Source organism: Oryctolagus cuniculus, chromosome 15 (genome assembly GCF_051225735.1).
Source record: "Oryctolagus cuniculus isolate XC-2025 breed Fujian yellow rabbit chromosome 15, ASM5122573v1, whole genome shotgun sequence".
In the NCBI taxonomy this organism is placed as follows: domain Eukaryota; kingdom Metazoa; phylum Chordata; class Mammalia; order Lagomorpha; family Leporidae; genus Oryctolagus; species Oryctolagus cuniculus.
Genome location: NC_142881.1, coordinates 77,888,466 through 77,914,014, shown reverse-complemented (window position 1 = coordinate 77,914,014; position 25,549 = coordinate 77,888,466). Strand labels below are relative to the sequence as shown.

The 25,549-nt window shown below is 43.4% G+C and overlaps 1 long non-coding RNA gene and 1 pseudogene across 1 annotated transcript in view; both read left to right on the top strand.

The window, feature by feature from the left end:
* The window catches only part of LOC127488767 (uncharacterized), a 346,163-nt gene that overhangs the window by 284,728 nt on the left and 35,886 nt on the right, over window positions 1-25,549 (top strand). The window lies entirely within an intron of this gene.
* Window positions 21,743-21,841, top strand: LOC127485434 (U2 spliceosomal RNA; annotated as a pseudogene).

The window sequence follows — 25,549 nt, the reverse complement described above, 5'->3', positions numbered from 1 at the left end:
AAAAATATATACCACTTTAAAAAAAGTCAAATTGAAAGAATATTTGGGCTGGCACCGTGGCTCACTAGGCTAATCTTCCACCTTGCGGCGCTGGCACACCGGGTTCTAGTCCCGGTCGGGGCGCCGGATTCTGTCCCAGTTGCCCCTCTTCCAGGCCAGCTCTCTGCTGTGGCCAGGGAGTGCAGTGGAGGATGGCCCAAGTGCTTGGGCCCTGCACCCCATGGGAGACCAGGATAAGTACCTGGCTCCTGCCATCGGATCAGTGCAATGCGCCGGCTGCAGCGCGCTGGCCGCGCCAGCCATTGGAGGGTAAACCAACGGCAAAGGAAGACCTTTCTCTCTGTCTCTCTCACTGTCCACTCTGCCTGTCAAAAAAAAAAAAAAAAAAAGAATATTTGGGTTTTTATACCTTTTGGATATTGTGACTAGTGATATTGTGAATATTCACAAAGAACTTTTTATTTAAATACTTGTTTTCAATTCTTTTGGATATATACCCAAGATTGGATTTGCTGGGTAATATGGTAACTCTATGTTTAAGTTTTTAAGAAAACATAAAATTCATTTATTCACAGTAGACACATTGGTAAACATTCCCAGCAGCATTGCACCAAGGATTTTCAAGAAGCTCATGGAAAATACCTATTTGGGGGCCAGTGTTGTAGAATGACAGGTAGGGCCACTGCCCATGATGCTGAATCCCGTACAGTTGCTGTTGAGTCCCAGCTGCTCCACTTCCAATCCAGCTCCCTGCCAATGGCCTGGAAAAAGCAGCAGATGATGGCCCAAGTTCTTGGGCTCCTGCCACCCACAGGGGATATTTGGATGAAGCTCCTGACTCCTGGCTTTGGCCTGGCCCAGTCCTGGCTGTTGTGGCCATCTGGGGTGTGAACTAGCAGATGGAAGCTCTCCCTCTCTCCCTGTAACTCTGACTTTCAAATAAATAAATAAATAAATAAATAAATAGATCTATAAAAAAGAAATACCTATTATGAAAAAATGCATAGATTTTAAAGTGTTTTTGTGTCCAAATAAAATTTCTTTCGCTTCCTTGTTTCCAACAGTTTTTGAATGATTCCCTTTGATGAGTTTCAGTTTACCTACATTCATTCCAACATGTGTTCTTATCCACTTTTTTTTAAATTATAACAATCTTAGGGGATGTAAAGTGGTATTTTATTGCAGTTTTGATTTGCATTTCCTTAATGATCAATGATGTTGAGTGTCTTTTCATGTGCTGGCAGGACATTTGTATATTGTGTTTGAAGAATTGTCTATTGAAGTCTTTTCCCATTTTTATTTAAATTGGATTGCTTATCTTCATTGGTGAATTGAAGAAGTCTTTTGGTTTTTCATTTTTCTACATATTCGGGACCCTAATCACTTAGATACATAATTTGTGAATAAGTTCTCACATTTTTAGGTTGTCTGTTTTACTTTCTTGATGTCTTTTATTGAACAAAGGTTTCCAGTTTCCACAAAGTCTAAATTATCTGATTTTCTTGCATTATTTGTGCTTTTGGTGTGCTAAGTAACAGCCCATCGCCACATCCATGGTCAGGAGAATTTATTAGTATGTATTATTGTAAGGTTTTCCGTAGTTTTACCTCTTACAATTAAGTCTTCTCAATTTTGAGTTCATTTTTGTATGGAGTAAGGTAAAGAAGGGTACAGATTCCTTTGTGTGGATATCAATTTGTTCCCACACTATTTTTTTGGAGATCTTATTCTCTGTACTATTGAGTTGTCTTGGCATTTTTGTTAAAAATTATTTACTATAGACATTAGATATATGATGTTTCTAAACTCTGTTTCATTGATCTACATGTCTATCATAATGCCAGTACCATATTGGAATACTATAGACTTGTGCTAAGTTTTAAATTATGAAATGCAAATTTTCCAATATTTTTTCTTTTTCAAGATTTGGAAAAATATTTCCACTTATTAAATAAATAAATAAGGGCATGGAGATTTTCATAGGAATTACATTGAATCTGTTGATTGCTTTGTGGACTACCATCATCTTTACAAAATGATACTTTTGTATACTCAATATGTGTGAAGATATTTTGTATGATTTTCATAATTTAAAATGTATTGAAACTTGTACTGTGGCCTAATATATAATCTGGTCTGAATAATGTTTTATATGTATACACTGGATGTGTATACAGTTGGAAAAATATCTGCTCTGCTATGGATTGGTTGAGTATTCTCTATATATCTGTAATATCTAGTTCACTTATAGTTCCGTTATAGTTTTTGATATCTTTTTTGATTTTCAGTCTAGAGGTACCATCCATTATGGAAAGTGGTTTTTTTTATTCCTCCAATTTAGTCAATTTTAATTTCATATATTTCAGTGCTTTGTTTTTAGATGAATATGTTTTATACTTATTACATACTCTTGGTGGAATGACCTTTTCATCAATATATAATGACCTTCATTGTCACTTATAACAATTTTTATGTCTAACCTGTATGATGTTAATATAGCTACCCCATCTTTCTTTTGTTAACTGTTTTCTTATTTTTCCCTATCATTTCACTGCATTGCTGTGTCTTTGCATCTAAAATATAAGTATTTTGGAGAACATATAGTTGGATGCTTTTTCATGCATTTTTCCTATCTCCAACCTTTAAATGGAAAGTTGAAGGCATTTACACTTAAAATAGTTACTGACAGAGAAAGACTTGCTTCTGCAATTTTGCTATTCATTGTTATGTTTGTTATGCCTTTTTTGAGACTTTAGAGGAACTGCAGTGAATCTGTAGATTGTATATCCCTTGATTTGTCTATACTCCTATCTCTCTCCATTACTGCTTTTCTCTATGATTAATTTCTTTTTAATGTACCATTTTGATTCCCTTCTGAATTCTCTTTGTACATTTACTACCCTCCCACAGCTACCATGGTGATTACAGTTAATATATATGTTCATATAAACCATGTTTGAATTTATACCAGTTTACTTTCAGCAGTAGTAAGCAAACTTCAACCTCTTTATAGCATCATCTATCTCCCTTATGTTGGTATTATTCCAATTATATCTTTAGATATTGGATGTTCATTATTACAGATTAATAATTGTTGTTTTATGCTTTTGTTTGTAAGTCATACAGGATAAAAAAATAGGATATATGAACCAAAAATGCAAAAATTTAGGCTTTTCTTTACCTCTTTATACACTTTACTGATGTCCTTTTTCCTTTGTAAAACTTGCTTCTACCTAATGTATTTTCATTTCAACCTAGTATACCCTATTGCATTTTTTCTTATCCATTTCTACTAGTAATGAACTTGTATTTTTCTTTTTAAAGCATAAAGTGTTTTGATTTCTCCCTCATTATTTTTAAAGATTTGTTTTTATTTATTTGAAGGCAGAGTATCAGAGAGAGAGAGAGAGAGAGAGAGAGAGAGATATCTTCCATCTACTGGTTTACTCCCCAAATGGCACCATGGCCGGGGCTAGGCCATGCTGAAGTCAGGAACCAGGAACAACATCTGAGTTTCTAACATGGATAGCAGGGCCCCAGGCACCTGGGCCAACTTCCACTGCCTTCCTGGGTGCATTATATGGAGCTAGATTGGAAGTGGAATAACTGGGACTCGAACCAATGCTCTAATATGGGATGCTCGTGATTTAGGGGTGGCTTGACCTACTGTGCCACAATACTTGCTCATCTCCTTCATTTTTGAAGGACAGTTTTGTTGGACATAGAATTCATGATTGACTTTTTCCCCAAGTAAAATTTATGCTGCCATCCCTACTTCCCGGCTTCTGGAGAGGGGTGAACTGTTAATCTTACTGAGTGATTCTGTCTTATGACAAATTACTTCTTTCCTGCCACTTCCAGGAATCTCTCTGTCTTCAGTTTTGACAAGTTGTCTATAATATGTGAATAACCTTGAGTTCATTTTGTTTTCAGTTCACTGAGTTTCTTAGATATGTAGATTTGTGCTTTTATCAAATGTTTAGCCACCATTTCTTCAAAGATTCTTCCTTCCTCTTTCTCTCCTCTCCCTCTGGGGCTATCACTAACATGTTTTTGTGTCTGATGGTGTCTCACAAGTCTCTTACATTCTGTTCTTTTTTCCTCATTCCTCTCTCTTTCTACTCCTCATACTAAATAACTTCAATAAACCTATCTGTAAGTTTACTAGATTTTCTTCTTCTTGCTCAAATTTTATATGAACCACACTAGTGACTTGTTACTGTACTTTATAGCTCCAGAATTTCTATTTGGTTCTTTCCAACAGTTCCTATCTCCTTACTGATAGTCACTGTTTGGTGAGATGTTCTGCTTTCCTTCAGTTCTTTATCCATAGTTTTATTTAGCTCTTTAAAATATTTAAATGTAGATTTTTAAAAAAACATTTATTTATTTATTTGAAAGTCAGAGTTTAACAGAAAGAGGAGAGGCAGAGAGAGAGAGAGAGAGTCTTCCATCCGATGGTTCACTCTCCAGTTGGCCACAACGGCCGGAGCTGCACCGATCCAAAGCCAGGAGCCAGGAGCCAGAAGCTTTCTTCCAGGTCTCCCACATGGGTGCAGGGGCCCAAGGACTTGGGCTATCTTCCACTGCTTCCCCAGGCCACAGCAGAGAGCTGGATCAGAAGAGGAGCAGCCGGGACTAGAACTGGTGCCCATATGGGATGCCAATGCTTTCAGCTAGGGCATTAACCCACTGAGCCACAGTGCCAGCCCCTTAATATAGCTTTTTTTTTTTTTTTTGACAGGCAGAGTGGACAGTGAGAGAGAGAGACAGAGAGAAAGGTCTTCCTTTTGCCATTGGTTCACCCTCCAATGGCCGACGTGGCCGGCGTGCTGCGGCCGGTGCACCGCGCTGATCCAATGGCAGGAGCCAGGTACTTCTCCTGGTCTCCCATGGGGTGCAGGGCCCAAGTACTTGGGCCATCCTCCACTGCACTCCTGGCCACAGCAGATGCCTGGAAGAGGGGCAACCGGGACAGAATCCAGCGCCCCGACCGGGACTAGAACCCGGTGTGCTGGCGCCGCAAGGCAGAGGATTAGCCTAGTGAGCCGCGGCGCCGGCCGATATAGCTTTTGTCTAGTAAGTCCTTGGGCACAGCTTTTATGAGCTCCTTTTTTTCTCTTTGGGACATAATCCCATGTGTGTGTGTGTGTGTGTGTGTGTGTGTTGCATGTCTTTTATTGTTATAGAAAGCTGGACTTCCTGAATATTTAATATGACAAATTATGTCCAAATTATATTCTTCTCGTCACCCAGATTTGTGTTCCTATTTGACGGTGGTGTTATGTGTTTATTAATGGTTCTTGCAAACCTCTATATAAAATCTGTTTCGTGTTCTATTTAGCCACTCACATTTCAGTTACATTCTGTTATTTAGTAGGCTAGTGTTTTGATAGAGTGTAATACACCTGGAGCCAAGGAAGGGGGAAGAATGCTGCCTGATCTTTGTAGATTTTCTCTGTTCTCTTACTCAATACCCAGGGAGGACATTTGAAACTCTGCTTTCACTTTGACTTTGCGCTTATGAGGCTGATCCAAAGGTAGAAGCTTAATGCCTTCTCAGACGTTGAGCATGCGTTCTTTCATGAGAAAGTCCTTGGCATTCTTACTCTCCAGTGTATAAAAACACTTTTGAAAGCCCCTATTCACCTACATATTTCATTTCCCAGCCTTTTATTTCCTAAGGGTGTGTGTGTGTGTGTGTGTGTGTGTGTTGTCTGTTGCTTGTTCTGACTGCTCTGTCTTGCCATAGGCTACTACAAGCTAATGCATTTCCTGTAATAGCTCCTCCAAAGCCACCTCTGCTGACCCGGAACCGGGCATTTGCATAGGGAAAATCAGTGCTAGCCCTTGTGAAAGTCTTTGAGGGAGCCCCAGACAGGCTGAAGCACACAACCACAGTTGTCTGCGAAGAAGTTCTGTTTTGCTTCCTCTGGCACTTGCGACTTGCACAGAGTTCAGAATCTCATTTACAGGGCTGCTGATAGTCTGGAGAGCAGGGGATGGCAGGCACATGATTGACCATGGCACAATGCTCTCTTGCTATAACACACCCATTTCTTTTTTGTTAAACTTCCCCTGGTCATGGTAAGTTTTTGATAAATACCAAAGTTCTGCAAAAATCAATTTTGACAGTTTTTTTTTCATCTGATTACTTACTTTTCTGGATGAACAGAGTCCTAGAGCTCCCTACTCCACCATATTTGCTAAATTCACCGTGATGTTGTCTGACAGCCCAAGGCTGTAATCAATCCATGTTTCTGCTCAGCTGGAGCAGAGGAGGAAGCCTTGTGAAGTTGAGTGTTAATGAGCATGTTAGTTCTGGAGCAATCCCTTTTACTTCCAGAGCAAAAAGAGTGTCTGACTTTCTGTCTGCTTGGATTAGGTCTCACCATGCTGGCTTCCTGGGCACTCAGATGCCCTGCTTCCAGGAGAACAAACCAACTGTTGAGTGAGATAAAAGCCACTTTCCATGGACCCTGACTGCACATGCCTCTCTGCTTTGCCCTCTTCCTCTCACACAGGGTTTGTTTAAAAGTGGCTTTTGTCATCCTGGAGACCTCTGAGAGACAAGGATTGAGGAGAATGTGGGGCATTCATGTCAGGTTTCATTGGTAACTGTGTTAAGAACAACTGAACCAATAAAGCCATTGTTGTTAAAATGATGTTGGGCATTTTCCTTCAGCTTATTTAAAAATAGTTTAGCCCTACTAGTAACGTTCCACACTGAGTTATTTACCGAATGTCCCAGATAATCCACTCATGTTGGTTGGAACTAGAAAATATCTTTTCAGCACATGGGTTCTGAGAATTGTGTTCTTTACAGATCTCTTTGCCTGTCCTTGGAAGGTTGGGGGTGGAGGAGGGAGCAGCCCTGTGTATACATACAGACTCAAAGGGAAACCTCTAAATATTGTGTTGCTTTTTCTCTGTCTGCCTTCTTCCCCTATGGTATTCATCCTGGAAATTCTGACTGCCACTGGATCCAGGAACTCGGATCTCTGTGTCCTCAACTCAGTGAGGGCCCAGGCCTGTGTTCTCCTTCCCTTCCTCTGCCATTCTCTAGAAAGTAGCTCAGAAATCTGGATGATCACATGGGAGACCTGCATGGAGATCCTGGCTCCTAACTTGGCCCAGCCTTGGCTGTGGCAGGCATTAGGGAAGTGAACGGACAGATGGAAGATTTCTCTATCTCCCTCTCTCTGTCATTCTGCCTTTTAAAGAAATAAAAATAAATAAGAAATAAAAATAAATAATAAATTTGTTTTTTTTTTTAAAGAAAGACATCTAGGGGTGATTACAGGGCTCACCTCACTTTCAGTTTCCTCTTCACTCAGATATCACAATCCTGCCTTGCCTTGGTGAAATAGCTATTTCATATATACTGTGTCTAGTTTTCTACTTGTTTATGGGAGGATAGTAAATCCAGTATTTGTTCAGCTTTTGACACCAATTTGGTTTTTAAGCTCTAACTCATCACATGGATTTCATGGACCATTTTAATAATAGAACTAATTGGTCCTTCTTTTTCTCCCATTGTATAGATACGGATCAAAGTTTACAGTCACGATCATTATGGTTTAGAATGCTTTCCCAGGGAAGGAGTGCATTGTGAAGGGATTGGTTTTGACATGGCATGGAGCAAATGGCTCTGATCAAACACTGTGACACAGATGCCTTGGTTTTTATAAATCTGAAACCCAGTTGGGTTTCAGAGTTGCCTGTTTTTACTTAGAAAAAAAGCACATAAATTAGAAAAAATATTTCTATGGGTGTATCAGGGAGGACAGAAATGTATACTGCTGAACATGCTGAAACTCTCTTGCCAAAAAACAAGAGCCAAAGCTACAGGTTTATAGACTATTACTTCTTTGAAGTATGCATCTCTTTCTCACAATTACGTAATGGTAGAGTGTATTGATCTGAAATATAATTCACATACTGTGTATTTCACTCACATAGATTCCATGTTTGGACAGCTCTCAGAATGCTGAGGGTTACCATATACCCAACAAGTTCATGTCATTAACAAGAGAAATGAGTATGTGTATCCACACGGAAACCTGAGCACAAGTGTTCATAGCAGCATCATTCATAAAGCCTAAAAAGTGGAAACAACTCAAATTCTTTAATCTAATTAATGGATAAAAAGAATGTGGCACAGGCATCCCCTCTATCCAGAGGAGACCCTGGAACACTGATGCATTCTTGAAACTGCAGATATTGGGGCTGGCACTGTGTCTTAGAAGGTTAAACCTCCACCTGCAGTGCCAGCATCCTATATGCATGCCAGTTCAAGTCTCAGCTGCTCCACTTCCAATCCAGCTCCCTGCTAATGTACCTGGGAAAGCAGCAGAAGATGGCCCAAGTGCTTGGGCCCCTGAACCCCTGTCAGAGACCCAGAAGAAGCTCTTGGCTCCTGGCTTTGGCCTGACCCAGACTCAGCCATTATAGCCATTTTGGGAGTGATCCAGCAGATGGAAGATATCTCTCTCTCCCTTTCTCTCCTCTCTCTCTCTCTTTCTGCCTTTCAAATAAATAAATATTTTTCTTTAAAAAAATTGCAGATACTACTGAACCTTATATATATTATGTTTCTTCTTTTATGTACATACCCATAATAAAGTTTAATGTATAGATTAGACACAGTAAGAGGTTAACAACAACTCATTAGAAATCTTAGCAATGTCGGCTGGCACCATGGCTCAATAGGCTAATCCTCTGCCTGTGGGGCCAGCACCCTGAGTTCTAGTCCCAGTCAGGGCACTGGATTCTGTCCCGGTTGCTCCTCTTCCAGTCCAGCTCTCTGCTGTGGCCCTGGAGTGCAGTGGAGGATGGCCCAAGTCCTTGGGCCCTGCGCCTGCATGGGAGACCAGGAGAAGCACCTGGCTCCTGGCTTCCAATCAGTGTGGTGCGCCAGCCACAGTGGCCATTGGGGGGTGAACCAATGAACAAATCCATTTAATTAAAGACATGACTATTTTGGCCTAATTTTGTTTAAATAAAAGACACAAATGAATTATTTGTGAGTGTTTATGTATGTATGTCTCTGTCTCTCTCTCTCACTGTCCACTCTGCCTGTCCAAAAAAAAAAAAAAAAAAAGAAATGAAAGAAAAAAGAAAATTTTTACTGAAGGATGTATTTATAGCTCCTCTTTGGTGTATCCAGATTACTAATATCACTACTCTCTGGCACTGTGGGACCATTATTAAGTGAGATAGAACAGCTTGAGCAGAAGCACTGTGATGCCATGGCAGTTGACCTTATGTGGCCAGTAAGTGACAAGTAGCAGACAACATAGAGAGGTGGATGTTCTGGACAAAGCATGGCTTGTATCCAGGGAGGACGAAGTGGGATGGCATGAGATTTCATCAGGCTACTCAGAACAATGCCCAGTTTAAGACCTATGCATTAGCCGGTGCCATGGCTCACTAGGCTAATCCTCCGCCTTGTAGCACCAGTACACGGGGTTCTAGTCCCGGTCGGGGCACCGGATTCTGTCCCGGTTGCCCCTCTTCCAGGCCAGCTCTCTGTTGTGGCCAGGGAGTGCAGTGGAGGATGGCCCAAGTGCTTGGGCCCTGCACCCCATGGGAAACCAGGAGAAGTACCTGGCTCCTGCCATTGGGTCAGCGTGGTGCGCCGGCCGCAGCGTGCTGGCCGTGGTGGCCATTGGAGGGTGAACCAATGGCAAAGGAAGACCTTTCTCTCTGTCTCTCTCTCTCTCTGTCCATTCTGCCTGTAAAAAAAAAAAAAAAAAAAAAAAAAAAAAAAAAAACCACAACACACCTATGCATTGTTCATTTGACATTTTTAGCCCCAGTAACCAGAATTAACTGAAATTATGGAAAGCAGAATCACAGATAAAGGGGGGCTACTGTATACTCACAAAATGGATTATTATTTGACACTAAAAAGAAATGAAACACCAAAACAGTTTGCAACATGGACAATCCTTGCAAACGTTATGCTAAAAGAAAAAGCCAGTCACAAAAGACCACATATTGAGTTATTTAGCTTATATGAAATGTTCAGAATAAACAAAAGTCTAGAGAAGGGAAGTAGCCTTGGAATGTGAAGGAGCAGGTGGGGAGAGGGGAATGACTGGTAATTTGGAGAGTGATAAAAAATTCCTAAATAAGATTGTGATGATTGTATAATTCTATGAAGATACCAATAAACACTGAACTTTGCACTCTAAATGAGTGAATTAAAAAGTATGTAATTTATCACAATAAAGCTGCTTTTTCCTCCATGATTTTTAAAGAACATAAAAACTAGATGCCATGACAGGTCCTCTGTTGGGTGCTTACAGACAAATAAATGCGTTGTTAAAGATGGTTGGAGAAATTTGAATGGACGTTATTGAGATGAAAATATTGAATATTCACATGGAAGCCTAGAAAAGTAGAATGGCTCCTCCCCAATAATAAAATAAGGACAAATCCAGTTAATTAAAGACATGAATATTTTGGCCTAATTTTGTTTCAATAAAAGACACAAATGAATTATTTGTGAGTGTTTATGTATGTCTGTGCATATACCTGGTATAATATGAAACAAAAGTATACACACTCAAATGTAAACTCTTAGTAGTGAGATTATTATGTTTTCATTTGCTTACTTTGCCTTTCTTGTGTTTTCCAATTCTTTATCCTGCACACACACTGACTTTATAATGAAATTGTATTGTTGCACAGTTCATATGCGTGAAACATGCACAAGTAGAGAGAATAGTGATGAACCCCCACATACGCAGCGTTCCACGTCAGAAATCACTAGTACAGCCCAACCCATTTCATCTGAATCTCACTGACTGTCCCTCCTCCTTGGATTGGTGTGAAGAAATTAAAAGATTTTTTGCTCAAAGATGATTGTCAAATTGGTAATTAACTTTATATAAAAGATAGCAGGTCTCTTAGGGTACTTATCAAGCTGTGATTGAGAATGAAACAGGATTGTGGTGGGTGGATCTGTTCTAATGTAAAAGTCTGCATGTATTACCTGTAGAATGTTTTAAATAATGAAAAGTAGAAAGATAATTTGACAGAGAGAGAGAGAGAGAGAGAGAGACATACTTGCTTGTATACCAGAAGTACAAGTCTTTTCTTATATTGTTAGTAAAGTAATTAAAGGAACAATGAACTAGAAATCAAGAGACATGGGTTCCACTTCCGTTTCTGAATTATTGCTTACAATTGCTTATAAGGATCACGCAAACCATTCAATCACCCAGTAATATCTTTTGACATCTATAATGTGCCTGACATTTCTGTTATCTAAAGATAAAGCAGGAGCTCATTTTCACAGTTGTCAGGACTCTTTGAGTTGTAAGTAAAGAACACTCTGGGTCAAGCCAGCTAAAGCTTAGACACAATGCAGTGGTATATGAAACCATGCAACCCAAGGATGGGCCTGACTTGCACCTGGATTTCATCAGCCCTTTGTCTTCCGGTCTTTCCACCCCATCCTCAATTCTGCTTTCTTCTCTGTGGGCCTCCTTTGCCTGCAGGTTCTGTCAATACGGCCACTCCTGGCAGCTCTCTGACTGCATCCTCATTCCACTCTGGATACTGCTTTTGTTTCTCTAGGTCCAATGTCACCCCCTCTAAATATTCTCCCATTGAATGCCCAATCATTGTGTGCAAATGCACCATGCAAAATTATGGCATACCTGATAAATTCCAGGTAAATGTTATTGCTCCCTTCCTTTTATCTAATGGATCCAACCATTGTGCTTGTCAACCAAGTTCTTTTTTGTTATTCTTCTGAATTTTCTAAAAATTATTTACTTCTGTTGTTATTCATGGTCTACTTTCTGAGGCCACAATTTAGGAAGTACCCACAGCCCCTTTTCTCATGAAGATATTCTGGGTACTTTCTAATGAATCTTCATTGGATGCTTTCCCATTGTAGTCATCAGAGATCACACATGAGCTTCCTTGTACAGCCCAGCCCATGCTATCTACATTCAGCACCAATAAGAGAAGCTAGGCTTCTGTTTCCACAGTTACCATTGCCACAATAAAATGTCCATGATGCCCACCTGTCTTTTGCAGAATTACTTGTAGTTTTCCTTTTATCCAATGAAAAATTACAGCAATAGCAGAGTTCTCCCACCCCTGCCATGGAAAGTCATTTGACTCTTCTGAGCTTCAGTTTTCACAATTATTTCTATCAAGATTTATTTATGTATTTGAAAGGCAGAGTGACAAAGAGAGATATCTTCCAACTATGGGTTCACTCTTCGAATGCCAACAGCAGCTAGCATTCAAGGCTGACCTAGACCAAAGCCAACAGCCAGGAACTCCATACAGTTCTCTCATATGGGTAGCAGGGAACCAAGTCCCCAAGCAGGGAACCAAGTCCATCATCCACTGCCTCCCAGGCACAAAGCAGGAAACTTAATCAGGAATGGAAGGCTGAGATGTGAACCATACACTCCAATATATAATACATATACCCAAGGCAGCAGTTTAAATGCTGTGTCCAACACCAGCCCCACAACTACTGAATGGGGTTAGGAGCTACTCAATGATGTAGCTGGGAGGATTACAGGAAATAAGGGTTGAAAGCTCCTAACATAATTCCTAGGACAAAGCAGACACTTGGTAAAAGCGAGTCACCTTTTCTCCTCCAAAGGCACAGCAGTTTTAGACGTCTTTGTCTAGGGCTCACTATGCTTCTTCTATAGCCATCATTTCCCTTATCTCTCCTAGCTGTTCATGAATTGCTGAAGCTTGTAAATCCATCTTTGTTTCTTTTTATTGCCCACAGAGCTGAATACAATGTCTTTTCATGGAGTGGGGCCCTAACAGATGATTTGTGAGAGTACAACATATAATAACTTGGATTCTACTCCTATTCCAACACCATAGCTACTAGAAATAGGTTGACGATACAAGCTTTTAATAATCCTATTACGTGTCAGACTATGCTAGAAGATTTTCATTTGTTCTATCATTTAATCATTGTACACATAAGAATATGACCTACCTCATGGAAACAGGTTTGTGGACTCCAAAAACTCACTGCCCAAGTCATTCAACTGATATGTAGTGAAGCTTGTCCTCAGGTCCAGGTCTGGTTGCCCAGTCCCTCTGAACTGATTGGACCACTGCGTATCACCCATCTCTAGATGGTCCAGCACCAGGAATATCTGAGTTTCTCAGCCTGTTATAGCCCTTAAAGGGTGAAAAGACCAGGCTAAGTCATGAAGAGTTGGCAAGAGTCCAGAGTTCAGGGTCAAGGTGTACGTTGTTGTGGGAATGAGTCATGAGCACTCACAAAGAGAAGCTGGGGAGAAACCCAGCTGAGAGCATTCATTTCCAGCCCCAGAGCCTGGCCACCTGTGAACACATTGCCACCTGCCCTGGAGCTCAGTGGTGCCCATTCATTCCTCACTCAGTTCCCTGATTCATTAGTCTTCTTCAGAGGCTCCAAGGTCTAGCCTACATTTTTTGTGGATGCCTTCTTATGTCTCGGCCCTCACCTAGCCAGCTGGTTTGGTCAAACCCAGAGTTATTGTGGGAAGCCAGGAGAAGCAGACTTCCCTACCTATCTTTAGCAAAATAGCATCATGCCTCATTATTTCATTAATGCTTACTTATTCCTTTTTATTTATTTGAAAAGTAGAGTGACAGGAAAAGAGAGAAAAAGAGGGGGGAGAGAGAGAGAGAGAGAGAGAGAGAGAGAGAGAGAGAGAGAGATTTTTCCATGTACTTACTCACTCCCAAAATGCCCACAGTATCTTGGGGCTGGACCATACTAAAGCTAGGAACTAGAAACTCCATCATTGTCTCCCACCTAGGTATTAAGGACCCAAGTACTTGTACTATCACTTGCTGCCTTCCAGGATGCACGTTAGCTAGAAGCTGGATAGGAAGTGCTCCATTCCAAGCACTCTGGTACAGAATGTGGGCACCCTTACAGGAAGTGGTGCCTTAACCTGCTGTGCCACAAGGCCCAGCCTTCTTGCTTCATTCTCGAGACTGAAAATATGACAGCATGCATATTCCATAGTAGAAAAGCATTTTAGATCCCATCCATTGGCTTTTTTCTACTTGAACCCTTAAACCTTTCTCAACACTGAATTGAGACATTGCAAGCAAAATCCAATGGTTCATGGGTCGAGTCAGGTCTAGGGTTTCAAGGCAAGAAGAGCCCCAAAGTATTGGGTAGAGAAGGTGGAATTTCAAGGCACAAAAGAAAGTTAAAAGAAAGCAAGAAATCTGCACCTGGGAACAACCATCAAGAATGGGTGTAGCACAAAATGATATAAGAATGTGAAACCAAGAGCTGGTATTGTGGTTGAGCAGGTTAAACTGCCACCTGTGATGCCAGCATCCAATATGAGTTTTGCTTCTAGTTCTGTCTGCTTCACTTCCAATCCAGTTCCCAGCTAATGTGCCTTAGAAGACTGTAGAAAATGACCTAAGTGCTTGGGCCTCTGCTGCTGACATGGGAGACCCCCGAAGTGCTTCCAGGATCCTGGATTTGGCCTGGCCTAGCCCCAGGGGCCATTTGGGGAGTGAATCAGCAGATGGAAGATTTCTCTCTCTCTCTCCCTTTCTCTCTCTCTCTCTGTCTCTCCCTCTTTCCCTCCCTCCCTATCTCTCCCTTTAACTTTATTTATATGCCTTTCAAATAAATAAATACATATTTAAAAAAATGCGAAGCTAGTGTGAAACTGGATCATGTGAGTGAAGCATCAGGTAAGAGCATTGTGAACCTGGGAGGCAGTGATGGAGGACCCAGAAAAAGGAGTTAGGCTAGGAAAGTCATTTAATACTAATGTCAATATTTGCTATTACCTCACATGAATTACTTCTCTTCATCTTTCAAAGAGGTCTGTGGTTTTTATTCTTATACCTACCTTATTTCAAAAAGATTTATTTCTTCATTTATTTATCTGGGACACAGAGAAAGACAGAGGGGGGAATCATCTCCCATCCACTAGTTTGACCCCTAAATGTCTGCAGCATCCCTGGACTGAGGCTGAGGTCAGGAGTCAGGTACTCTGTCCAGGTCTCTCCCACATGGGAGGCAGGAACCCAACTAGCTAAGCCGTCATCTGCTGCCACCAAGACTGTGCATTAGCAGGAAGATGGAATCGGGCATAGAGCTGGGACTCAAACTCAGGCAATCTGATGGAATGCCAGCATTCCATCTGGTATCTTAACCACTAGACCAAATGCCTGCCCCCACTCATTTTAGAACTGGGGAAATTTGAAATGTGAGGAGATAAAGTGATTTTTTCACTGTTCTAGAGTTAGTGGGCGACAGAGATTTAGCACTACTTTTTGTCTGATTCTAGAACTCACATTGATATCCCAGAGTTATTCAAGGGTCTACACTTCAGTATGATGCACAGAAGCAATGATGAGCTCCAAATCTAACGAAACACAAGGGGAGGGTGTTGCTCATGATTTTTTTCCACAATGGTGCCACTCAGGAGAGACTGACATCTCCTGTGGCTGGAGGAGATAGGCTGGAACCTCTAGGAAGTCACACACACACACGGATGAAGAACTGCAGCAGAGACCTTGTCCCAAGCCTAGATGTTTTAACCTAAAAAAATTGCCTTCAGCCTCGTCATGCCCCCTTCCTTTGTCAGTGTTCTGTCCCATGTCCCTGTAACGCATCTGCAAGGCTGTGAGAAGGTTCACGTGCTTTCCAAGCTTGTAACCCCACAGGGCATATACTAAAAATACAATGAAGTGATCCGAAGTAGGAACGTTCCTGTGCTCAGAGCTAAGCTTCTGGGTTGCTCCAGACAGTCCCCAACACAGACCTGTCCCATCTGTCATCATGTTTCCCCAAGCTGGAAACATGGCAGCCTGGCTGGGTAGAACTGTGTGACTTGAGCCTTTTGTCTCCATTTCATTAAACATGCTTAACATTCATAGTGAGTGATGATCAAAGCAGATAGTGCTTGAAGCATCCCCAGGGTGATGGTGGTACCTGGGGAGTCATCAGTGTGTCCTTGGAGCAGGGGATTACAGGGAAGGGAAGCTACGTGGGCCGGTAGGGGCAGAAGCCATGGGCAGACCTTCTAGAGGGATAGGTTGTGCTGTGCTAAGAGGGCATCCTAATGGCCTGAGCTTTTCAAGGATGAAATGGACAGATTTCAGAGGGAAGGTGTCTCTTGCTGCTAGGGGCCAGGATAAAGGCACAGTGAAGAGTGACTTGCACCCTGAAAACCTGGCCCCTCCACAGGCTGATTGTCAGGCCTGACATTTTGGGAGAGTACCCAGGCACAGGTGGAGACAGAGCTCAGGGCAAAAACTTGTCTGTGTGCCTGACTATAAAGAAAGTCAGCCACCAGCCCTGCATCCCCAGAGGGCCATTCCATTCTGGACTGGCATTGAAGAAGGGTGGTAGTTCTCCATCAGGAGCCTGGGTAGTAGTATTAATCCAGTTTAACAGGGGCAGAAGACCAAAAGAAGCAAAACAGGGCATTAGACAGCACCTGAGAGAGTAGGGGCAGCTTCACCTTCCTAGCAGAGCACTAAGTCAAGTCACAGACTCAACCAAGATTCCTATGGGAAGCAGCAGAACACCACACAGGAAGGGCTTGCGTGCATGCACCAAGTAGCAGGGCAAGCAGTAGCTGATTGTTCAAGCAGGGGCTTGGTGATTGCACCTGATTCTACCTGCAGTGCTGAGACAGCACCACCCCATGGCCTGAGAGAATCTGTGTTAAATCTGTTTAGTGATGTCAGTCCTTGATTTAAAACCATGATTCTCAAAGTTTAGCATGTGTCAGGATCACAACACAGAGCATTGGGTTCAATCCCCAGAATTTCTGTCTCAGTATGTCTGGATGGGCCAGAGAATCTGCATTTATAACAAACTCCCAGTGACCTCACTTTGTGCAGCACTGGTCTAAAGTGATGCTAAGCCCAAGTGAGCTTACTTTTCTTCACACTTACTCCACAATGGCAGAACCTTCTTGATTGCAGTTACCATGCCAAGAACTAGTATTGGCCATCCCTGATGACAAGTGGCTTGTAGTTTAGAGAGACAGGAATGGGGATTGTACAGACAGGGTAAGTCCTAGGGCAGGGGCCTCTCGTAGATTTGATGAGCAAGTGAACTCTTGTGTGCTGAGTCAAACTGATGTGGGGACAACAGAAAATAAATTCTCTGTGACACTGAGATTAGATGCTGGTTTTAGGGTCAGGAAACCCCACATCCACTCTTAGCTCTACCATTTAATGACATCAGGCAAGTTAACTCATCATCCAAGTGGTCCTGACTCATTCAATGCCATGACAAAAGGCATTTTCTAGGCATGGGGCCACTGAGTACACCAGCGTGACATATGAGGCAGTCCTCCAGAGAAACAGAACTAAATAAGATGGATAGATGATGAATACATAGATAAATGACAGATGGTAGATGATGGATGGTAGATAGATAGATAGATATATAATAGATAGATTGATTTCTTATGAGGGACCAGTAACATAATTATGGAGCCTAAGATATCCTATGATGTGATGAAAGCCACTGAAACTGGGGTTGCAATTCAGTCCACATCTAAAGGCCCAAGAACCAGGAGCACAAGTGTCCAAGGCCAGGTGAAGATGAACACCCCAGCTCAAACAGAGCAAATTCCTTTCTTCTTCCTTTTTACTCTGTTTGGGTCCTGGACAGGTAGGCTGGTACCCACCCACATAGGTAAGGGCTAGTTTTTTTGCCTTCTCCCCATTCAAATGCTAATCTCTTCCAGAAACATCCCCACAGACAGACACACGCAGATACAATGTTTTACCAACTATCTGGATATTCCTTAACCCAGTCAAATTGACACATGAAATTTCACCTGACACCCTGTCATTGTTCTCAAGTAGCTTGAACTCTGTCAATGGCAGGGGCACTGCAGACAGGACAATCCCATGCAGATACGTACAGAAAATGAGCTGTGACAAAATATAGTGACAGGATAAAGAGTGACAAGTGGCAGCGGAGGGGAGATAATTTTAGGGAGGCTTGTGGGGAAGGCCTCTCTGAAAAGTAACATTGGAACTGAGATCTGCTCAGTGGGCAGGTGCCTGTATTTTAACAGACATTCTGTGCCTATGCCTGGATGTTTAAACATATATGTAAATTAAATAACTGATAGTAAAACCATCAATGAAATATGCTCATCATCACCTTCCTGATTCTTGCTGTTATTATCATTATTGCAATAATTATAATCACGATAGTGCCGGGAAAGCAAGCACCTGAGTGAGGGCCCAGAAGGGAGAGGCCTCTGGATCTGTAAAGGACCCAGGTAAGGAGCCCGGACACACAGACATCCAGGAGGCAGGCCAGGCCAGATCTTGGACGTTGTCCTCGGATCCACGGGTAGCAAGGGAACATGCTTGTATTTGTGCTTTAAGGAAAACACCTTTTGGTCACCTTGCTGCCTTCTGCAGAGAGCACCAGGGAGCCAGTGGAGGGGAGCCAGGGGGAGGTGAGGCAGAGTAGAAGAGTGAGGCTGGAGGTGAGTGAGAGGTTGAGGGTTAACTTGAGCACAGCGCATCTGTCGATTGCACGTGGAGGACAATGGACAGCCACAGAGTGCCTCTTTCCCTGTCTCCTGGAGCTGTGTCCCTCGGAAGAAAAACCACTGAGACAGGCTTTGGAGGAGCTGCTGCAGGATGTCAGGCAGGAGACTCGGCCATGCAGAATGCTTTTCTGTCCAATGGGATATTTCCCAGATGCACACAGAAGGGTATTCTGAGGACTGAGTCAGTTGAGAGGCATGAAAAGCACTTAGGGAACTGTAAAGCATTTTTCAAATGTGAGGTGCTATTTTATTACCCTCCATTTCCCTGTATAGAATGTGGCCCAATAACTGGATAGCGGTGTCTGGCTGCTCCTGTGGGACCATCACAGGAGGAGTTGCAGGGACCGAGGTGCACCTGCCTGGGGCCCTGCAGAAGGCCTGCGTGAGCCTACCAGGGTAACTCCCTTCCCAACAATTCCCTTAATGCATCACTCATTGAAGGGGATTTGCCAGGCAAGGCTGCATAGCTCATCAGAGGAAAGGCACTCGCCTGGGTTGATTCAGTAGCTGGAGAATAATAATCTCCATCAAGCCTAATGGGAGCCAACATGGCAATGACTTGATTGCCATACAGCCTCCCATGATGAAGCTGCACAGGACAGGGTCTTGTGATGCATACAAGTACCCCACCCCCACTGCCCAGGCATTACCTGGGCAGAATATTAACAAGAACTTAAGACGCATTCCTCTTCATTGGGCATTGGAAACCAACAGCCATTTAGCACTAGGCTGGGGCTTCATGTTGGAGGCCGTGTGACTTGTAGTGGGTCCTCACTCCCACTTCTAGTTCCCATCTCCTCCTCTTCTGCCTCTCGCTTTCCAGTATCCTCCTATAGAATCAGAAAGGTGTCCCATCCCTCCACCCAGGGAAGCTTCCTTGCCATGTTGAACATTTCAGGTGAGAGTGGCTGGAAGTCTGCAGTCCCACTCCCGCCCACCTCTACTTCCAGAAGTGTGATTGGGGAGGTCGATGCATGGTGCATGGCTCCTCCCATTGTAACAATGGTGCATTTGTGTGTGTGTGTGTGTGTGTGTGTACTGTGACCCTGCCAGGCCTCCTGTCCTTACACCTCAGCCAAGTAGCTGCAGGACCTATTCAGAGGGTAGCAACTTCCTGTGCTACGAGTCCCTTGAGGTGCAAAGGAGAGTGTAAACCCTGGCAGACTCATTCTCTGTGAAGGGCTTTATGCCATGACTCCTGCATGGGCCACAGACAAGATCATGTAAGCACTCAGGAGCCTGCTCAGTGTCCTGCCCTCTCCTTACCCTCGGCACCTGATGAGCACAGTACTGCTGGTCCTGGTCCAGTTCCTTTGGTGATCAGCTCCCACCTTCTCTCACGGCCTCCTGGGTGGGCTTCCATCTTCCCAGAGCTGTGTTGTTCTCCTTTCAGGGCCTCAGATACCATAGGATTATTGCCTTTCCCCTGGGGCTCATGCCTTTCCCCTGAAGGCTCCATCAACTCTAGGCTGGATAGCTCCTGCAGTAGGAGCCACTGGCCTTGATCCAGCCTCTGCATAGAGCTGCATTTACATTTGTCCCACAAGTGTTTACACATTACTGATTACCAGGGACTCAGATGAAAATGAGACACAGCTCTTGCCCATAAGAAACCCGCAATCTAGAGGTAAGAGAGAAATGCAAACAATTAAGCACAATAGATGGTTTCACGTGTCTGTTATGCTTTTGGGATGTTTGCATTTCCTGATATTTGTCCATCTCTGGAGAACTCAGGTGAAAGAGACCATCTGACACATAATTCAAAAACTTGGTGAAAAAATGGAACAAGAAGATGTTTATTTTGGTGCAAAAAAATTGAAATCCATACATAGATTTCCCATGACGTGCACTTCTACAGGCTTTTTGAAGAGCTCTAGTATTACTGTAACATAATCCTGACCACAGTCACACAGGGTTTGTAGGCAGTATCTCCATCTTACAGATGAGGAGACTGAGGCATTCAGCATTTAAGTGACTTGTCCAATGCCAGACACTTAGTGGCAGATCTCTAAGTAATATCTTTGTCTGACTCTTTACCCCTGCTACCTTCTTCCTTTGGACTGGGGGTTCCTGCTAGTCTGTAAAAGAGGAGGGAGGATTTTTTTTAGGCCAGCACTATAGCAGACTAGTTCTACTTGTGAAGTCAGGCCTGCATGAGAAACGGACTCCACAAGGGAGCATTTCCCATCCAGAAAGTCATTAAAGGAAATGAAAGCTGACAGATCATTGTTATGCATGCAAAATCAACACAAATGAGAAGATCTATGAGCACCACCCCCGCATGTCTCTGGGAAAATCTGCAACAGAGATAAATGGACCAGCATGTGGACAGACAGTGCTTCACCAATGGAACCTGGCAACCATGGGACCAAGCTCACAGGAAACGAAGTCTTTGACGTATTCTGTTCTACAGGTAGCAGGCTCTTTGATGAAATAGAGGAAAGCAGCTTAGCCATCTGTTTCTCAAGGATGAGACCCCTGGCTTCTGACAGATAAAGGAACACCAAGCACATCCTCCTGCATGTAGGCCAAGCCTCGGGAGTGCTTCTGCAGCTGGTGGAAGCCTTTGGCCATCCCCTGAAAGCTTGGCAGTGCTTGGAGATCAGTGCTGGTTCCACCTCCCAGGGCCCTTGTTGAAGGTGGGAATTGGGATCACCCTGAGAACCTCAGACATAGCATCTACCACAATGTCCCTTAGAGCAATGACTAGTCAACAGCTCCCATCCTTTTGGACAATGTGACAGTTCCCAGTTAATCAAGGGTGTAATCTGATCCCCAGTAGATGCTGGATCACCACCCCATGTTTCTGTTCTACCCCTACTTGGATATATTCTGAATTTCACACAAATCCCAGTCCTCTTGGGGATTTTCCTTGCTTTTCCTCAGGAAATTGTCTTCCTCAGGCACATTTGATTGATCTATTCATGGTAAACCAACAACCCCTCCCATCAGGGTCCTTATGTGTCCATTGAGAAATGTGAATTGCATACAAAATGCAATGGAATCTGCTCTTCTCTACCTAGCATCCACCCTCAGTTCCTACTTTAGCACCTGCGGGTTTTCCTAGAGGAATCTTCTGGAGAGGTGTTGGTCCTCTCCATAGGATTCTCCAGTTTTTCAGAAGAGAGGCTCTGAACAGCTACCATGGAACAATATGACCCCATTTCTTTTTAAAAATAAGAATCACTTCTTGGCCTTTTGGCTAAGATCAAGTGTAGTAAAAATAAAAATAAGAATAATGATAAGTTAACTTTCATCCAATTTTTGAGTGCACATACTCTGGTAAGCAATTTTCATATATTGTCTCATTTAATCCTCGCACATAAATCTCTGAAGGAAGCCCTATTCTATATGCAGGGAGTCAAGAGGCCCAGCAGAGCTGAATCAGATGTTTGCACCCAGGTGTCTCTGACTTCAAAGTCTGCACTCCTGGCCACTGTGCTCCTGGACGCTTCAAGGCCCTCTTTTGAGATTTACAATGCAAATTAAAGAGCTGAATGCTCCCAGAAGTACTCAGTAGAGAAACTTATTGAATATTGCTTAATCCTTCATTAAGCTCTGCCAAGTTTTGTTGCAACAATCAACAGATCGGTCCCTTCGTCATGCACTTGCCCAGGATAGTATAATGGTGTAGTAGGAGCAGTAGCAGAATTGGTGTTTCTCCTGTGTTGGCAGGAGCCTTACCTTAGGGGAGGCCTGGTTTCACCCTTGCAGGGCTGTAACCATCCAGGTAGCTCTGAAAAGATCTGATTATTTCTCTTCAAAGTCTTAAACGTGTCCACCTTGAGAAAGAACAGGTCCCCTTGTGGGTCCCTCTGCTGTCTTGCTATGGACAATTTCCAGGACTGGTTGGTTACAAGTTCTGCTATCCGCCAAAGAGCTCCTCCCCAGGATTCTGGCAGTGGAAGGCAGTCCCCAAGCCCCATTGCAGCAGCATGGGCAGCACTCACTGTGGAACTCTTTAGGCCAGGAGTAGATTGAGGATGTGAGATACACGCATTTCAAAATTGAAGCAATAAAGCACATTTTCCCCTCAGCTTGCAATTGCCCCTTAATTGGACCATGAATAGCAATTACACTATAAAGCCCAACAGGAATTTGTGGGTAATTAGAGAATGTCTTGGGCAGTGGGTTTTAATGGAGGATCCCAGCTAATCATTGAGTGACTTTCACCCTCCACCAAGTGATAAAATCTTCATGCAATGCCTATCAATCACTCAGAGAAATTGCAAGACCAAGGAGGCTGGAAAACCTCACCCTGCCCAGAGGCTCTGTGTCCTTGAAGGAGTGGGTGAAGCAGAAGCAAAAGGGGCTCTCCTGGCCCAGGAGCTCACCACACCCTGCTGCAGCTGCTTTGCACCTGTTGCTTGCTGCTCTGTGTGGGGCATAACTTTATGTCTATTGCACAGACAATAGCATTAGCTCGAACTCTTGGAGCTTGGAAGTTACAGATCCAGAATAGATACTTAAGTGTTTTATTCTCCAATGTCTATGTCCTTTTGACTTCCCCATAACCACACAACAGCTATTCAGCAACTACTGTGGGCCTGCAACTCAGCTCTCCAGAAACACTCGGGAATATGTTCAGTAGCTATGTGCAATGTTTTTGTCACATGTATGAATGAAAAAATATAATTTGGACAGTGGTGATTCTTATGTTAGACTATTGCTCTCCTTCACCCTACACACACACACACACACACACACACACACACCTTCCATCCCTCCATCTGTTTTCCAGTAGCTGAAGTCACCTATCTTTGTGTTCTTTCAAAAGTCAGTGGTGAGACAGTGATAAAACAGACGGTCTGAAAAAGCACCAGCGAAGAAACAGAGAAATGACCCAAGTAAAGAAAGTCCATGGAAAAAGGACAAGATAGCCATCCAGCCACCATTGTCAGAGTCAGGAGTCTGGGGCCCTGCACATCAGCATCACCCCACTAAGGGGAAACAGACTGGGACTCATCCATCAACTTAGTAAGGCATCCTGGATAGGGGCCAGTTAATTCTCCATCCAGACTGGGGCAAGGATAGACAAATGGATTCCAGGGCACATGAAGGCAGTCCAGAGAGGAGTTCAGGTGGTAAGGACATGGCAGGCACCAGTCCAACAGCTAAGAAGCAAATGGGCTTCCTGTGGCTGGGAAGGAAAGGAGAGGTGACAGGAAGCACAGCTTTGGAATCAGGCAGACCTAGCTGGATGCTCTTGCTGTGATCGACTCTGGCTGACCATGGCTAACGTGTCCATCCTCTTCCACTCAGTGCAGGTCAACTTACACAGGAGCCAGGGGGACTGAAACCCACAACCCATCATCATGGTAGCGGTGGGTGAGAGATGAAGGCTCCAGGGGTTAAAATCTGTCAGATTCTAGAACAACATTTACCCAACATGCAGTTGCTACTCAAGATATATGGATCCACCTGCCCCTTGCAAATTACCCTAAAATATAAGAGATGGTTTCTATTCCAGTTAACACATCAAATACTTCTTCATATGTGACATTTCAGTCAATAAAGTAGAATATTTGGGGCTTATGGATTTCTTTGAAAATTGACTGAAATCTACCAGCTCCCTTCCCAGAAATGCACCATTCAAATTCATGATTCCAGAAACTGAAGAGGTAGTTCCATGATTACAGGAAGGAAATCCATATTTAAGCAGAAGTTCTTTGAGTGAATTCACTGTTTTTCCTCCTGTGAGTCTTTCCCTAGAGCCCTAATCCTGGAGGGGATGGAAGTGTGGACCCTAGAAAGAAGCCACCCTAAGAGACATCTATGGGTGACTGGCAGCGTGATATGACACTTTCCTGTATCAGGGCTCCCAGGAGCAGGGCCACATATTTCAACAGGGACACGAGCCTTTTGTGAATCATTTGCACAGTGCAGCTTTGGGCCATTGCTTTCCCTTCATGTCAGCGTCCTTCCAGAAAATGATTTAGGTCAAATTCAAGGATAAAATGCTGACTGGTTTATTCTCAGTTCTCAGTATGAGAAGAGAAGGAAGGCAAAATTGTAACCAAGTTGGGAAGTATTTGATGCTGTGGTCTGGATGTCTGTGTCCTCCCAAAACTCCTATGTTGAAATCATCTGGCCCAATTTGATGGTTTGAAGAAGTGTGGTCTTTGGAAAGGGCTATGGTTGGAAGGTGTCTCCTCCCAAATCCATGCATTGAAACTTCACCCTCTTGTGGTGCAGCTAAGATGTAGATTTTGGGGAGGTGATTAGGGCATGAGGGCTCTGTCCTCTCGAGTGCATGAGTACTTCATGCAGGGGTTCTGGGGAGCCAGGTGACTTCTTTTTCTGCCATGTGACAATGCAGCATTCATCTCCTTCAACACCTTTGCTTTCCAGTATGTGACTGCGACACCATAGGTAGACATCACGGAGAGAAGAGACCCTCAGTAGACAGAGAACTGCCTAGGGCTTTGGCCATAGGGCTTTCAAGCCTCCAGAACTGTGAGCAGCACATTTCTGTTGTTTATATGCCACTCTGTTTGTGATATTTAATTATAGCAGCTCAGATGGACTAAGGCACACATCCTGCCTAAGAGGTGGCCATCTTTCTCCACACATAAGCCAATCTGAAAACATCTGGAATCTAAGTCTTGGCCAGCTCCTTCTAGGAAAGAAAATCTCTGCAGGGCTGAGAAAATATTTCCCTACTTTTCTGGAATCATGTTCCTCTCTGTTGCGTGCTGAAGCTCCTCTTCACTGCCAAGTGGCACAGGTCAGGACCACAGAGCACTGGTGCCCATCACTTACTGGACCTTGGCCTTGTCCTCATTCTCCTCTCCCTCTGTTCCTTCCTTAGCAACTCCAGAACTTCATCTGTGCTCTCCAACAAGGAGCCCTGCTGTTTCTACTTTGTGCCAAGGGCCTCTTCCATGTGAGGATAGACTTCGTTCCACTTAGGCTCTGAGTGAGCAAAGCAGGAGTGCTTAACCACACGTCTACTGCCAAGCAATCCCCGTGCTTCCCTTCCCATGGAA